Below are 17,921 nucleotides of genomic sequence, written 5' to 3' on the forward strand. Positions count from 1 at the left end.
CCTCCTCATTGTGCAATATCATTTATCACAGAATCACAGAATCACAGAATGTTATGTTTAAAAACAAATTAAATAGTTATCCAGAGGTAGCTTCCATCATAATAAGTGCCATTAATCAGCCTTTTGCTGGGCGTTCCAACAGACCATGCGAGGACGGAGTCCTGGCCAGGACTTAGAGGGGCTTCTCCCCCTCTAAGTGACATTTTCATACCCAGGCTACTGCACACAAACTCCTGCCCTCTGTGTCTGTCTTGCTGTCTTTCAGCAGGAGCAAATTCCCTCTTCCACTTTTGCTGGTTTTTATGCATGTTTTCTCCCTTCTGCCTCTTTTTCCTTTACTTGTTGGGATAAAGTAAATTGTAGGAAAGTGATTTGAAATGATACAGTGAACAGTTTTTTACTGTAACAGCACAAGATCCCGTCTCTAACTCAACCAGTCCCGGTGTAAGGACAGCCATAGTCTAAGCTTGACTCCGATCCTTCTCACATCCCCTGCCGACGCGTGTCTGCGCGGAGCAGCGTCCCCGGCAGCTCATCTGTCGGGACCTCCCCACTCACAGCTCTGAGGTGAACCACGCACATTTTCAAGTGGGGTGGGGAGACCCCCAGCCAGTGTATTGATGGAGACATTTTCAAGAAAAAGCTAAAAAATTGACGAGCTTGTGCCCTTTCGGTATTGACAGTATACTTCACCCTTGAAACAGCGCTCCTCCAGTACTGCCAAGCATCTGCTCTTCCCAGCTCAAAAAGTATTTTCAGCAACTGATTTTATTTTGTAGTATTTACTCAGCTCTAATGTTCAAAAACACATATCTGCTACAAGTAATTTAAGTAAAGACCCAGATGCACAATAAAAGCAAATAGAATATAAAGTGTAGTTATCAATCCTGACACCCAGGAAAAATCCCATCAGTGGAGGGCTGGATTCCTGCTCCTTTGACACGGATGTCAACTAGGGCAAGTGCATCGAAACTGTGCTGACCTGACGCCTGTGAGCACGAGTCAGACTGGGGTCTCGCCCAGCGACAGTGCTGCGCTCCGGTCTGCAGTACGCACGCACTTCCACTCCGAGAACAACGCAATAAAAGAAACACTTTACATGCCACGGGCTGCAATCAATGGAGCGTTCAATATTTCAGTCACTTTCTTTTTCAAAATGACTGGTGATTCCTTTCCACCCATGTTTGCTGGCTGTGCTCAAAATTAAATGTAGGGAAGAGTCACTGGGAAAAGCCTCTGGGGTTTACAGCACAGCCAAACTGCTGCAGAGAGGGATGTGTAGGGTGGGATGGCTTTGGAGAAAATGCACTTTTCTTAAAATGGAAGGGCTTCTGTGCTATTTTATTTTATTTTATTTTATTTTATTTTATTTTATTATTTTATTTTATTTTACAGATTCCCCTTGCTCACAGCTGACAGAAAGTCATTCCTGAATGCTACTTTCTCACGAGCTTTATGCAATCTTTTAAAACTGTTAGGACCTGTAGATGATGAAGGCACCAGCTCGCTCGCTAATGTCTGCCTCAGGTGCTCCAGAAAGGGTGCCCCAGGAATGCCACGGACAAACCTGGAGACACTGAGCTGAGGAGGAGGGTAACGTTAGGAAGAAGGACCTTTCTTCCTGAGAAGTTTTTTGCGGCCTCTAAAGTAAGGATGTCCCTCCCTTGGGCTGAAAGCCTCATTTACTGCAAAGGACTCCCTTGAGTGCGGTGTTGGGTTTTCCCTCTCCTCACTCAACTGACTGAAACTGGGAAGCTCAGCATCGTCTTGTAATGTTGCTTCCTTTGATAGCAGCAAGTAGATGTTTAGTTGTATCCCTAACTCAGGTGCACTGAGCAGACTGTAATTGTTTCAATAGTTAAGTTAATAAAAATGCCCCAAGTATTTTAATTCCTTAAGGAAAATGAAAGAATGACATGTAATGCTGCAGAGTAGTTCCTCGGTCTTAAAGTTATCGCCCAGGCGCATGCGAGCCACAGCCTGCAACGACGGACCAGCACAGCACAGGTTGTCACGTGTGTGTACAGTGTGTGGAAAAACTGTACAAGAAAAATAAATGAATGCACAGTCCTACTCACCGCAGACAGTTCTGGGGATATTTGCAGTGTTAAGACATACTTAAATATTCTGATTTCTGTGATTGTTATTCGAACCAGCATCCTTCGATGAATGTACATTCTTTTTACTGGGGATGCCAGGGAGGACAGAGTTACCGTTTGTTACTGCAGCCACAGGGTGTAATGACATTTTATACTTTAATTCCAGCTTATTCCAAGCTATCAAATCTGTCTCAGTGGGAAGCTGAGATGGGAGGAACATGCACAAGGAAGTTTTAGTGCTGCTTTCGTGTCATTATGGTTTGTCAATCTTGGAGGAGCTGTCACTCCTGTTATCACAGCAGTGTGTGGGTTCGGGGGACACTGCTGTTAGGTTTGCTATGAGTACGTCATTGTAATGCTACCCGATTTGTCTTCATTACAGCCATCATGTTGTGCCCCGTGCTAGCATCCCAGATGACTTCTGCTTCCTCCGTTCCTTTCTGAAATCAGCGCCTCATAAAAAACCTGAATCGCCTGTAACAGTCTCTCAATGAGCAGTATCTGGGAGCAGGGTCAGCTAATCCTGAATGCTCCATTTTGAGTAGATGGAGACATTCCCACCCACGGAGTTGGTATGTGATGAGTGACAGTGTGGGTGCTACCAAAGCAACCTCCCATCATGTGGGTGCCTCCCATCAGAGGAGCTCAGGGGGCTGCTTTCCATCATTGCCAAGAAATCATTGCTCTGACCACTGCTGCTGACATTGATAAGATAGCCTGGGCTGGCCAGGGGTGGGTTTGCTTTACAAAAACTCAGAGATTTCAGGAGACAAATGTTACTGATCCAATCCCACAGACTCACTGCAACTGGACACGGAGCTCTTGGGCTGCTCAGCAGGCGCTGCCCAAGCACGGTGCCTTCTGTATGGCTGACGCAGGGGGCACCCACAACCCTGGCTCCCCAAAGGCTGCCCAAATTGCCTCCCTATGTTATCTCCTTGCCTGCAGCTCAGGAGCTACAGCAGGAGCTGATGCTGGAATTTCAGTAGAAGCCTTGATTTTATTCATTCTGCAGCCAAAATTAGGCCACCAATGCTGCCAAGAGGCATGCTTTTTTTGGTCTGATACACAGAGAATACATTTTTAATGCTGTAAGTGCTGTTCTCTACCATTTGACTCCCATGTGAGGCATAACTGCAGTCAGAGCCTTGCAGTAAAACATTTGCTTCCAAGGAGGATAGAGAAAAATACAACAAGTAATACTTTTTCATTAAAACAAAAAAATATTACTTTTAACTGACTGGCCTCTGACCTTTCTCAGATCTCAGCCACCAAATAGTAATTCTGCCTTGTGAGGCTAGAACTGGAGAAAGAACAATTTTCAGATCAAAACCAATGTTTACCACTGCAGCAAATGTTGTGTGTCTAGACATGGGCACCAGCCTTCAGCTAAAGTTGAGCAACGTGTAGGTTTTTTTTTTTTCTCTTTCATCCTAGTCAGGCTGTGGACTGCCCCCTAATTGCAGAAAAGATTTGTGATTAAATGTGCTTCATGAATCTGAATTCTGAGCTGGGGAGAACAGAGATAATACTGAAATCCACCCCCCAAAAAATCCCAAACATCCTCCCCACCAATGCAGAACTTGTGGAAACACATTTTATTCTTGGACATCTGTGATTCCTTTCAGTCATCCATGTGAAGACTAAGATAATAATTGCAAAAAAAAATTGGAAAAGAGCATTAAAGATGATTTTCCCACATGAGCATCCACTGTGCTCTAGATGGGAGAGAAATTCTTGCCTTGGGTTACCCCACAAAACAAACCTTTCTGGAGAGTGGACAGTTGCCAGCCCTTACACAGAGTCATTAGGAAGCACGTGGAGCGCTGCACCGATCTTTGCTTTCTCCATGGGAACTGGGATCAAAGGTACTGGGGTACTTGCATGAGAAAGGAGAGAAAAAACTTGGTGGTGATATTAGGTCCTAGTTCCCAGCTCTTGATGTAGCCCGTTGCTTCTCACTCGGTCTGGGCTGCAGTTGCTCACCAAGTCACCCTGGCGAGAAAGGTTTCCCATCCTAAAGATTTTCTGATTGCAAAAGCTACCTGGTGAACACCCAGAAAGATGAGTCATTGCAAGAAATTAATGAGAGACCTGAAATATAGTTGCATAGAATTATGATGTTTACTGGAAAACAGTGAGTTAAGCAAAATAAAATCAATGAAGTGTTCTTTAAATCATTCTACTGTTTCTGCGTGCCTGTTCTTCTCCCCAGCCATGTGCAGCAGAAGGAAGCCGTATCCGGCTGTGCCGCTGTCGCGATAGAGCACATCAAAGCTGTTCTCTCACTCGTGTCTCATGTCAGGGTTTGGGAGCAGCTCTGCTGCGTGGGATCTGTGTGGAGTGCATCTGGTTAACTTAAGTATCTGTGTCATGTGGAACAGGATTAGAAATAATGCTCAGGCAATCCCCGCTCTGCCTGGGAGCACTTTCTAATCAGCAAGTTTAGGGAAAGAGACAGTGCCAGATGAGCAGCTACTTAATTTCTGATGCATCCTAAAGCATGCCGAAAAGCATGCCGAAATGCTTACAAGAAACTGGACAACTGGTCTCTTTCTGTGAAAGATATTTTCAGGAGAGAAATGCAGAGGTAACAACCCTCTTGAGCTTTGAAGATTTTCTGTTTCAGATCTTCACAAACTGAGTTTATCACTTTTTTCCATGTGGGGGCATGGTTACATACCTGCATTCACTGGAGACACGAGGCCCTGTCTTTGAGCAATTGTACACTTGAAATTCTCCCATCAAGCAAAATGCAATTGGTTTCTTCCCCTGTTTTCTGCTTAGCAGAAGAAACGTTCCCTCCCGTGGGGATGCATTAGCAGGGAAGAGACTGTACACACAGGAAAGAAATGTTTGAGTCACTCAGGGACAAATGTTGATCAATTACAGCTGAATAAATCCACAGTAATATAATTTGTTCCCTTGGATTTGCATTAGATTTATCCTGGCATATATGAGATCACAAAGTTCTGCACACCCAGTTCCCCCGCTGATTAGCACAGTACGATTTGGATGAAATTCCAGACCACCTTAAGACTGTCTGATGTTTCCCTCAGAAGACCCTTTTTTCAGTCGCTTATCTCTTTGCTGAACCTCAGCCGTTTGGATGGAGGTTTTTCTATACTGGATATGTGCCTCGGGCAAATCTACAAACTTTTAACGTGCCAGTCACAACAGTGAAGTCAATGCAGCGTAAGAGAACAGGAGAAAAGGAAAGTTGCGTTTCCAACATGAAAATTTATGACTGTTGTAGAAGAAGCTCAAAGGTTGCTGTGCTTCGGAGTGTAGGCAGATAGTTCTGCAGGTGTCTGGTGCTTGTGGTGCCTTCTGTTGGATTTTGCTATTCCATTAGGGAAAAATACACCTGAACTTCAGCGATTTAGGTGTTTCTGGAGCCACCTCACTTTGTGTGTGCTTGGGAATGTGTTGAGCACCTCTGAAGAATGCATCCCCACCAAGCGTTCTTCTCCTTCCATGTGGAACTCACCTGGGCTCACCTCCACTGAGCTTTTGAGCGTGACCTAAGACAAGGTCTGCAGAGGCAGGGGAGGAGTTTTCCTGCCTTGACTATGGTGGTACCACAATTGAGAGGAGAAGCAGTGTCCATCCTGTGCCTTCAAAATCCCATTTTGATGCTCCAAGGGAGGTTGGCATCTGCCTACCTGAGACATTTCAGTTTAAACATGAGAAAGGTGAAAACTGCTGTTCTTGCAGCAGAATCACCTTATTGAACGAGTAGTTTAACAGAAAGGACCTAGGGTATTTTTCAGTTGTTATTAGAAAAGGTGCAAGAACAGCGGTAAGCAGATTTCCTGACCAGAGAAGGCTGTCCAGCTAGACAAGGGACCTCTTAGTCAATTAGAAAAGCTACAGACAAGTGGGGAACAGAGATGAGGATAGGAGCTGGGAACCCAGGACCCTCCACTTCCAGCCGCACTGCGTTGGCTGTGCTGCTGGGTTTTCTCCTCCAATACTAAAGATTTACTATTAAACAATAACAAAGAGGGAGAGGTTTCATTTGTGGGTTTTTTGGTCTTTAATAAAAGGATATGCCAAAGCATCAGGAAGGGACGATATTGCTAATTGCTTTCTTCCATGCATGTGTTTAATTGATGTTTGTGTGCCTGGGGTGATTCCAGCATTGCCATCTAGTGAATGGAACCAGAAGAAGCTTCTCCTGCTAAAGCTGACACAGCTTGAGAGGACTTCAGCAACAAAACTAAAAGGGGAAATGAACAGCTGGAGCTTCCTTTCACATTCAGGCAAAAGATGGGGCAGAGTCACGAGGTATTTGGTGAACCTCAAAAGAAGAGGAATAGCGTCCCACTCAGAACATGCTGCTGGCAGTGAAGATCAACACTGGTGAGTTGCTGTTCCCACCCATGATGCCCAAACCTAATTCCAGAGGCCTGGGGGGAACAGTCCCCACAAGGCTGTCAGCCTGTGTTGCTGGAATTCACACCAGTTTTGCCTCATACTAACAAAGTATCCAACTCGTGTTCCCAACCCACCATGCAGAGAGTTTCTGTCTGGCTTCAGGCATCGCACATGCCTGCTTTGAAGCAGGAATTGTTTGCAGCAGCTTTGCAGGATTGTGTTTTCTTTCAAAATGTTGTACATTTAAAATAATCTGTGATATTAAAAAAAATCTCCTCTGTGTGTTTCTAGTTTCTCTGAATGGGATTCTTGCTGATGAAGACTGTACAGAGGGGTCTGAAGTAAAAGCAAGTGGCATTCTGACTGTATTCCAATTAGATGTGGCCTTTTTGAGGTATTAAAATGAGTGTGGAGGGGGGGAGAACCATTTAAATGAATTTTTGTACTTCTAGGCATCATAGTTCCATTTTTTTTCTTAGCTGACTGAAAAACCACTTATGTGACCCTGTTTTCCTAATCCTCCCATCAACTTTGCAACCCCAAGATTAAGGAAAGCAATTAAATTGCCAATATTTATCTGAGCCTAAAGAAGCAGAATTCATTACAATTCTTGCATCACGTGAATTGAGAGGCAGCAAAAACATGGCAGCTTCATAATTTGGTTTTACTGACATGCTCAGGCAATGAGCGTGACATCTTACAGAGTACTTACAGGATCAAAGGAAGATTTTTTATTGGCAGAACTCAAAGACAAATCCAGAGTTCCTTTACACGACCCATTACCATTTCAAGTATCCAGGTCCTTTGATGGAGCTGATAGAAAGGAGAAGGACAGGAACTGCTTACATTGAGGATCTGAGTTTGTTGGAAAGAACCCAGAAATGGATCAAGTTACAGTTTTCATTTTCTGGAGAACCTCAGGAGGAACAGACACCTCAGCCCGTTTGTCTCCAGCTCCTGAAAGAATTTAGTTGATTTTACTGATGCCCTCCCTTTCTTCCTGACCAATTTCTCCAGTGTTTGAAGCTTTCTAGAGAGAGGAGAGAAAGCCTGGATGATCTACTCCACTGCCACATGCTGCAGGGTGACCTCACGTAAAGGTCCAACCGCCCTACGTGTGATTTCTTCTTTAGACACCCAAAAGGTATCCCTTCCTGCTGGGCTCTAAGCCTGCTCTCCTTGCCCACCACTAATAACTGCAGCAACCAAGTCCTTTCTGCCTGGGCTAACAGCTCCTCTTGATCTGCTTATTTTCCCCTAAAGCCTGTGGAAAGCTTGGACAAAGAGAAAGAAACTGTCTAGGCTGATGGAAAAGCTGCAGTCTCAAAGGGAGAGAAGGAAAAGAGGGAGAGGACAAAAACAGCCTTCGTATTCCTCTGGGTCACATTCCTTCACTCACATTTCCAGCACCTACACTACTTCTTCCTGCTACGGACCACCCGCTTGTCCACCTCCCTGCCGTGGAACAGGAATATTCCCTCAGCCAGAGCAAGCAAAGCCCCAGCCCTTTCCGGCAGGGAGCAATAGGATGCATTCATTTACTTATGGGTGGCCTTGTTCTTCATGGAGAAAAGTGTTTTCCATTAGCTGGAGCGAACGGCCAAGTCCCACCCTGACCTGTGGGCAGCTGAGCAAGGCTGCAACAGCTGCAGAAGATCCTGCTTCTGGGTGACATGGGTGAAGCACAAAACCTTCGACCTCTCCCTGATCCCTACACCAGAGGCACAGCATTGATGCTGTTTATGCCTTGCTGTCCTGCCCGTGTTGGTGCATGGAACTGCCAGTGGCTTTACATACCTTGGGCAGAGCTGACAGGCTCCAAATGGTACCTTACAGAAGAGTCAAATCACAATTAAAAAAAGCCACAGGGCTGATTGTGAAAGTAAGAAGATAATATTGGCATAACATGAGGGACTTGGGATCAGAAAAGCAATCACTTTTGGATAAGTCGTTCAGCCATTTAACCTTCTTAGCATCTGAGAAATCCCCTGTAATGGACTCGCAGTTACGTAGTACTGCCCTGTCTGCGAAGCAGACACTAGTAATGTCATTGTTTTATCCCTCTTCATTCTGCTGTCAGTTAACCACTGTTTCCTCTGTTAGATAATAATAAAGCTGATGTGCATTTTACAGTGTTCAGATATGTTGCTCTCTAAATGAGAGGAAATAATTTTGGTTTGTCAAGCTCCAGTGAAGGAAGAAATGAACATGAAAAGCAAGTACCCCCTTGAAATATTTGTCCCAAAAGCAAAATTTATGAGTGCATACTGCATGTCCATTTTTCATCAGTGTTTTGTACAGTCATGGTGAATTATGTATAAATTGTCACAGCTCCGTTGGCTTTAATAGTGCTGCAGTTACAACTAGCACCCGATGTTGAAACATCCCTTTGGAATGAATGATATTCAAATATGGGTTTGCATATTGAGAAATTGCAAAATTGATCCTTTTTGCTGAGGGCCATGAATGTTAGCTTGCTACCATGTCTTTTGTCATGCTTCGCCTATTTTCCTAAAAAAGGGAAGATCTGCCAAGAGCATGCTCCATTGCCCAACCGCCCACGAAGACAGCGTTATCTCCCTTTCCATATTGCATTATCCATCATCGGATTTTTTTGTTTCTTATCCTTTTAGCAGCATTGCTACAGCACGTGGGTGTGAACGAGGAGAAGGGGCCAGCTTGGACCTCAGAGACTGGCCCTGCTAGCTCTGTGCGGGAGCTGCCGCAGCTTCCTTTCTCCCCAGCTACTGTCCTGCATCTTCCCTGGCCCAGGGGTGCTCAAGGGGGAAGATCAGACCGTCAGAAAGAGAGCAGCGAATGTCACAGCTGGGGTGTCATCCTGCAAGGTGCACGACTGGTCGTGTAATGCTTGTCTCTGCTCATTATCTTGCTTCCAGCGCGGAGCAGTACCTCTCTCGGCACTAGCTTTCAGGGAGAAGGTAATGTGAAGTGTTCTCAGTTACTGAAAAGAGGTTGTATGGGCAGCACTGTATTCAGAATTTCAATCTGTATTTTCACTTTACTTGTTATACTTATACATGCCAAAGTCCCCTAAAGTTGCCTAACAAGAAGTTGTGTGCATCTCTGATTTTAGTTTGAATTATCTTTCACCTTACTATATTTATTTTCTGTTATTCAGATAGCAACAGCCTCAGGGGCTTTTAAAAAAAGGAAAAAAAAAATTCTGATTGGAATGGGTTGCTTGTTGTTTGTTTATTCCTTCAAAAAAAGGCTGTTTTCAGATTTGAAATATAAATCTTATCATAGCATATGTAGATTATGGTAAACAGCTAAAGAAAAAAGCAAGCAGTTTGTGGTTGAGAACAAGCAACAAAACAAATTTCAAATTTAGCATCCTATTTTCTGTAATGTGCTTCTGCCCTTCACGCACACTGTGATCCATCCTGGGCGTTGACTAAGGCATTGGCTGAATGCTGAAATAGCTGCAGAAGGGAATATTTCACCACGGGGTAGTCCAGGATCTCTGTTTGGAGACGTATTTAACACAGCCTGCCAGGGGACGGGGAGCTCAGGTAAGGCAACAGGCTGGATTTGTTTCCAAGATATTCTCTTCTGAAGCCTTTTCTTCAGCTGATGAAGGTAGGCATGTCTGATGGATGACTTGTCTTCAGACAGCACCAAGAGCTTGAAAAGCTAAATAGGTTGTCTGCTGGAAAATATACTCAACAAAAGCAGCAATTTGTCTCCGGAACAATTCAGTGTTTGCAGTGAAGTCCACTTTGTCCTGGAAAGCAGAGTAAAAGAGGAAAGGTTGACTAATATGAGAGCTACGCCTCAATGTATGTAGGCACATGAAGGGGCTCATGCTGTATTCTTAAGCTGCAACAACAGCATACAGTGAAGGGATTCAGCAGAAAGAGGGAAGTGGATTAAGACAAAAAAACCCCTAAATTTTCAAAAAAGGGTCATGGACAGTGTATCTTTACCGTATCATGGAGAGAAATTAGAAAATGGCCCAAACCCATAGGAGATGAAGGCTGTAATGTGTGAGTCACAGGAACTCAGTCACAAGCCCGAGAGGTAGAAAGTGAGCTCAGATTTTCAGTCATCCTCTCCAGGCAGCAATGAGTCAGGCAAACAGACATTTGATGATGCTCGTTCCAGAGAGGAACTGGAAAATTTGCAGCAGGAGGAGAGCAGCCAGTGTGTGAGTTGGGCAGACATAGAGCACTGGGAGATCTCAGCCCGGGGCTGCTTGCCAAGGGGAGCTGTGGAGAGGTATCCGAGGGCAGATTTCTAAATGCTTCAGGCCCCACTGTGCTCTCACAGGAGGGCTGAGATAAAATCCTCATCCAGATGTAACTCTTGATGCTCTGGCCCTACTACAGAGTCATTTTGCTGACCCTGTAAATAAAAAAAAGAGCATTCTTGTATTGTCTTATTGCACGATCTACGCTTGTTTCACTCTGGATCTTTTGGCACTGACTTTCGAGCTGATTTACACTGTGGCTTTTTTGGATTTGGCACTGGAAACGTACAGCGTGAAATCAGCGCGGCGCGTTGAAACGCCCGGCCTCAGCACTGCACCTCCGGCAGCACCTCGGCAAAGTGCAACTGCTGCGCGGCTGCTCTGCACCCTGCCTGGTGCTGCACAAAGGAGGCTGGGGGTGGGCTGGCGATTCGTGCGCAGGAACCATTACATACGTTGTTTAGGAAAGACTGTAATAGGGGACGATACTTTGGGAAAATCAATGGTTGGAGACCCACGCGCGCACATTGCTGCTTGGTGTGCCCCTGCGCTTGCTTTGCCGCAGGGTTTGGGGAGGTTTGTGCGTGGGGAAGCCACGAGCCTGCGCTCCTGGCAGGAGGGACCTGCTGTTAGGTGACACGATGGGAGAAATTTTCAGAGCAGCATCCCAGAGCAGCTGCAGTGAGGCTTTCACTGCCTTCACCTCGCAGCAGGCTGAACACCCCTCTGCGTGCACGGGGACGAGGTTGAAAGGAGAGCTCCAGGCTGAAGGAATCGGGCCCACGGCTCCCCAGGAAGGTTAGGAAGTGTCCCTTGCTATCTGTGTCTGCAGGGGACAAAGTCATTAACACACAGCACACTGGGGTGCAGTGGGGAATGTGCCTCTCTCCTGGCCATGTTGGACCTCCCATACTGCGAGGCTGGGTGGAGACAGCTCTGCAAGGGCTTTGGGTGAAACAAAAGCCCCTGTCCCAGTTTAACATTTGTTCTGGGGGCACAGTGCCAGCGGCCCAAGGAAGCCCTGGCAGGCTCTGCGCTCGCCGGCCCGCAGCACGGGGAGGTCTGGCCTCACCTCCGAAGGCAGCAGCTTGCTCTTCCCCTTCCCCAGAGGCATTAGATCCAAGCAGAATCACAGCAGTGTTGATGCTGAACCACAGAGAATACTTGTTAACGTGAAGCAAATGCTTTAAGCCTAACCCCCTTCAAAATCTTCCCCAGTATCAAAGCCCTTTTAAAGTAAAGGTTTTCTTTTCTTTCCCTTTTTTCCCCACCTTTCTCTCTTTTTAAGTGATTCAAAGAGAATATGCTGTGTTACATAACTCCTGCTATTTTTTTCAAATATTAAAAGCCACCAGGCAAAGCTATGCTGGTGAGTCAGGGCTGGATAGACGTGGCTCCAAATTAGGTGATCGCTGGACTGGGAGGCAGATGTGGCATCCAAACCTAGGCTACGATGGTGACAGATGCTCACACTAGGGTTCTGCCCTCAACCCCTGGTGCTGTAGCAGTTGAGACATTTCCTGCTCCTTCCACATCTGCTCCTTCCTTCTGCCAAGGTCATCTCTAATAAGGATGTATTAAGCATAGTGGAGTGGGCTAAGGGTGGTCTCAGCAACCAGTATTTTTCCTCTTATACATGCAAAATGACCATAAAAAGCATTATTTCCTATGCGTGCAGCCCCTACCTCTTTGGAAATTTTTATGAGATTCCACGCTCTGAGTCTGGATGAAGAAGTTCTCCTCCCACAGAAAATGTAAAGATAAACGATTTGGCTATAAGAGTACGAATTCTTATTTAGTGTGAATATTCTCCTGAAATAGAAGAGAGAATTATAAAACCTTTTGTCTTATAAAATGAAGCTCTTTCTTTCACAAAAAGAAGAAAGAACATTAATTCATTCCGAAGGCCTAGGATTGTTTTTTAAGTACGTAATGGAATGCATTAGGCAAAATGCGAAATATCTGAAATTTGAAAATTTTTCAATGTCCCTGAAAATTCAGAGTGAGGCTGGATTTGTAAGATTTTCAGTTGGAAGGTGATATTTTCCAAACGATGTTTTCACAGGACATTTTCTAAACTGTGGATGTGTTAGAGTGGCTATTTGCCCAGAGTGCAGATTCAAAGCTGTATCAAACAAAAGTAAAACCTCTATAAGTTTAATATATATTTAAAAGTAAAGGGAAAAAGCCAAAACTGAGAAGTGAAAAAAAGAGAAAATTTTGCAGCTTCAGAGTAGCACAGGATTAAAGTGGGTTTTATCACTTTAGATAATATCTAGATTATTAATACATCACACATAAAAAGTGGGCTATTTTAGAAAGAACCTGAAGGCTTGTTATTGAAGTCTTTTTTCAGTCCCTTCCTGAATAACAGCATTTCCCAAGTTCAGCTCCTTTGCTTTTGTTGCCCAAATGAATTAACTCTTACCAGTTAGAACTTGCAAAGATCATCTTTGCTTTTCAGTCGCTGAAGCTCTGTTCTTCATCAGCTGCACTTCCTCCGCTGTGCACGCACGCAGCTTCCCTCCCCACTCCCTTCCCCGTAACGGAGACTTAAAAAGTTCCTATTTTCCTTTACCACAAGGGAGCTCGACTGTTGTGCTCAGTGTGCGAACGGGGGCAGTTTGTCATGACGTTTTCCCTGGAAATTCCCATTGTCAGATGTAGCTATTGCAGAGGATCACTCCCTCTCCCGGGCTTGAATAGCTGCTGATGAACTCTGGGACCTCTGTGGCAGCTCGGCTCAGCGTGCACGCATCTCTGACCTCTTCCACGCACAGGGATCTTCCATGAAATTAATGCCCAGGCTTTGCTTTAATCACGTTAGCAAACCCACAGTGACTGGCATGGTGTGTTTGACTGCTCGGTTCAGTGAGGACACAGAACAGCATCCAGCCACGTCCCCATCACTTCTTGGGTTGTACTCCAAGGTTGGTTAAAATATTTGTTAAAGAGGACTCAGCTCAAAGAACAGGGCTCTTAGCACCGTAGACAAGGTATAGGCCTGCCAGGGCTAATTAATTTAAAAAAAAAATCAGTTGCAGTGATTCCTGAATGTATCGAGTGTGATTTTGTTAATTTTAACTGAACAACCACGTAGGCAAAACACGTTTTTTCTCAGTACATCTTGAGGACAAATTTCATTGTAACATACCTTTTTATCGTTGTTTTCAGCACAGTTTTCTAAGGAACTCTCTAAAAATTTATCCTTTTATCCACCAGCTCCCTGCAGCCCCTTCTGGGCTGAAATAGCAGTCTTTTTACAACGTACATCACTCAGTGCAAACCAGCTTGGGGCAAGAAGGAAGAAAATACTACATCTGAGAGAGAATTTGAGGTAGAAGGCAGTTAACTGCTCATACAAAAATTCAGCAGAACAGGAGAAATCCTCCATACTGATTGTTGGATCTTTACTAAGCAATGAGACCCAGATTTTTGCTTTTCTGTTTTATAAAGAAACCTAACACAGCCTGCCACTAAGATGAAGTACACGGTGGCCATGGATTTAAGTGGTGAGCTAACAGTAGACACTTCACCCTTCCTAAACTGCAGGTACATGAATTTTCGTTAGAGGTCTAGGATCCGTGACAGATCCAGCAGGATCTTGCTTAAGCTCTGATGCTACTAAGAAATCAGAATCTGTTGGTAGGCATGCATGTATATATGAGGTTGTAACCAAAAATTCAAAGCTGCCAGTAATGAGTGATGCCAATGATGGCAATGATATAACTGAAATGACAGTGTAGAAATGAGTCCTGCAATCTTACACACAAATTAAAGCCAAGCTGCATCCTAACATCTTTCGTGAAGTTGCTTTAATGCATATTTTATTTTTTCCACTAAAGAAAATGACACATACTCTTTTGCCTGCAGTTCTCTAGTTCTTCCTGTGAAGTCTTTCAAGATGTCATTTCTCAGAAAGTTCTCCTGAGTAAGTCAATGCACATATGAAAGCACGAATTAATATGTCAAGAGACTCGTTGGGATGGGTGGTTTGCAGGGAAATAACAGTTCGGTAACAGAGGAGTCATCATGCAGAAAGATGCCATCCCATGAGCATTTGGTGTCTCATGAGTGTTTGGATGTGTTCCCCAACAGCAGACTCGTGACAGAGCCATGAGATTGCCGTTACTGTCGATGACTCTGGCGTGCCTAATCGCCAGGCACTGGCTTACATGCTCAAGGCATCTTGGCTTCACAGAACTGCCCAGATATTTGTGGATTGCCACTTTCCTGTTATTAGCCTGCCATGCCTGGTCATTCTCTGAATTTATCTTTCAAGGTTGATTCACCTCTGCTTTACACCACTGTGTCACTGAAGTTCTGCTAATGATTTATCTGCCCAGAAACTGTACTCCCTTGTGCTACGCTCCCTGCCAGACATTAGCTGACAGAGGAGATCTCATACTTCCTACCTGCAGCTCCCCAGAAGATGTATTGCAAATACATTGAGTGTACCCATTTCTTTGCAGAAACTTGCTTACTGTGTGACCCACATGAATTAAGGAGCAAACTTGCTCATGTTCCTTTGTCTCACCTTGTATCGATGGCTATGGCACTGCTTCTAGAGAAAGGTGCTATAATTGCTGTAAGTGGATGTGTTAATAACCAAGCTGCCCTGTGTGGAGTGATGCTGTCAGATTTCAATATTGCAACACAGATTGATTTTGTACATTTTATATTTAAGGCAAAGTGCAGCCAAAAATGTTTCAAGAATGAAATGTTGCTGCTGAAAAAGAACCAGCTGGCTGGGGCAAGGCAGCTCCTGGGAGCCACCCTGGTGTAAGTGCTCGTGGTCAGGCTTGACAGCACAGTCAGGGTGCTGTGAGTCGTGGACAGGGGACTCACCATGCTGCTCTGCAGCCCCTTCCAGCCAGGGCCATGAGGATACCAATAGGCTCTGACACCCTGGGCAGCCCCATCCATGCACCCTGTGCCCGCTGCACACGCAAACCCTGTGCCTTGACCTTATGGCTTGATTTGCAGTTGCCCCATCTCTATGCACTTGCCTGGGAATCTGATTGTGACTGGCCCTGGCTGTGGCCACTGGACCTGCCTAGCTCTTGCCCAGGTACTGGGGGGCTGCATCCCTAGCTGGGGGTGCTGCCATGCTGTCATCCTCGGTCCTGCTTGCCTGCCCCTTGCAGAGCACCTTCCTGCTTCTCCTCTCCAACTCTGTCATCCACACTCTGGCTGCAGCCAGCGCAGTGATGAACCCCCCTCAAATCCGGCAGCAAGAAGGGGGGAATAATAATAATTGTTTTCCAATTGCATAGTTCCTCTGAAGTGCAACTTTCTCCTCTGCACATATGGCTGAAAGAGTTGACTGCAGAAATCTATGAGAAGCACAGGTTAGAAATGTGTTGGTCCTGAAACATGTTAGTCAGTTTATAGCCGGGAAGAAGGAAATCTCCAGCCCTTGTCTTTGTGACAATGTTCTTGGCAAGAAAGAAATGCAAATCAAAATCGCTGTTTCTAAAATCTGGCCCTGTGAAGGAGAAAGGATAGAGAGATGCAGAGAAAGCACACAGCTACAAAACTGGGAAAATGTGATTTTCTGGGCTTTGGGAAACTTAACACCTTGTCCAAAGTATTCGGATGTCCCTATCTCATCCAAAGCATGTTCTATGGCTGGATGATCCAGCAGCACAGAAATGTGCTGTCAGTGATACTGAAGTGTTGCCTGAGCTAGCAGAAGGTGCTTACAGTGCATCCATGAGCAATAAATCAGGAGGATACACTCAGGTAACAGTGCTGGCCAGACTGCAGGGTATGGAGGCTGTTCCCCTAGAGCTGCTTGAACTATGGTTAGAGGAGCTAACAGGGCAGGAGAAATGATGCATTGGACTGTGATTTTTCTACGCTTTGCACCTTTGGAAGAAATAAAAATAACCTGTGCTTTTCCAGAGAAGAAAGTTACTTTAATATGAAATTAGAATATAAAGGGCAAATGAGGAAATTGAGAGCTGTGAAAAGTGAGGGGAGCCAAGAGGGCATTGGTACAATGAGTTTTGGTTGGAGAAGGGGAAAAAAAGTTTTGTGGAAAATTGCTCCAGGTAAAGATGCTATCTTCTTCTGCATGAGCAGCACCGAGCGAGTCTCTGTTTTGAAGGAACCAAAATAGGTTTCTTCTTCTGTTTCTTTTCCTTTGACGTGCCAGCTGAGGGCTTAGAAGATTTTCATGACGGCCTTCGGTCCTGGTGAGGCTGCCAGGCATCTGCCAGGCTGGCTGCTGGGGGCTGACGGCAGACCCTCCTCCTCCTCCCTTGTACCCCACTGCAGCCTTCCTCCACCTGCCCCACTCCTGCTGCCAGCTCCTCTCCCTCCCTGGGGCTTGTCAGCTCCCTTCCTTCCCTGCAGGCAGAGCGTGAGATTGAGAAGAGCCTTCCAGGCAAGCAGCCCAGGAAACGTCGCAGAAGAACACCAACATTTTTCCCAGCTGAATTGAACATTTCAGGCAACGTTGCCAAAAACACCCCCAAACCCAACAAATCAGGGAGCTTTGCTCAAAAGAGATTATTCTTGACCCAGTGAAGACTCCCAGGTGAAATGATGTGAGGGGCTGGGAGGCCAACTGGGAGAGGTGCAGAGAAGGTCCAACAGGATGGTCAGGAGAGCAGAGAAAGCCTGCTGAAAGCCAGGTGTGCTTCCATGACTGACATGAGTGTTGAGGTGAGGTGGGATAGATGTCTACGAATACATTAGGGAGTAAATAGTCTAGAAAGGGAGGGTGAAAGCAGTTCACTTCAAAAGAGCGGCTTGCAAAGAAGCTGGTACACAGAGGTCATAGATGAACTGGTACACAGAAGTCATGGATGAACTTCAGCAGGAAATTACAAGGTCTCACCCTCGTGATGCTGTGGTTCTGGGCAGCTCGTCACTTCCCAAGATGTAGTGTGGGTGGGAGAGTCGCACGAGAGGGCTCCAAGCGCATCTCAGCAAATCCAATGGGTCATGGAAGTGGCTGCACAATGCTTGTGCCTGGAGCAGCAGCTGGGCTCAACAACTCGGCAGGTCCCTTTTAATGGCACGTGTCTGTATCTGCTCATCTTTCATGTTTTTTCACTAGTGCTTATGTGTCTGTTTCCTCAAGCAGTGGAAATCATTTTTACCTTGGGTGAAATTTGCTAATGGCAAGAAAAGAAAAAGAGAAAACAATGTAAGAAAAATACTGACACCATCACTGTCAGAAATGTTTCACTTTTTTCCCCAAAGCCACCACAAATCCACTC

Source organism: Opisthocomus hoazin, chromosome 22, assembly GCF_030867145.1.
Source record: "Opisthocomus hoazin isolate bOpiHoa1 chromosome 22, bOpiHoa1.hap1, whole genome shotgun sequence".
Lineage (NCBI taxonomy): Eukaryota > Metazoa > Chordata > Aves > Opisthocomiformes > Opisthocomidae > Opisthocomus > Opisthocomus hoazin.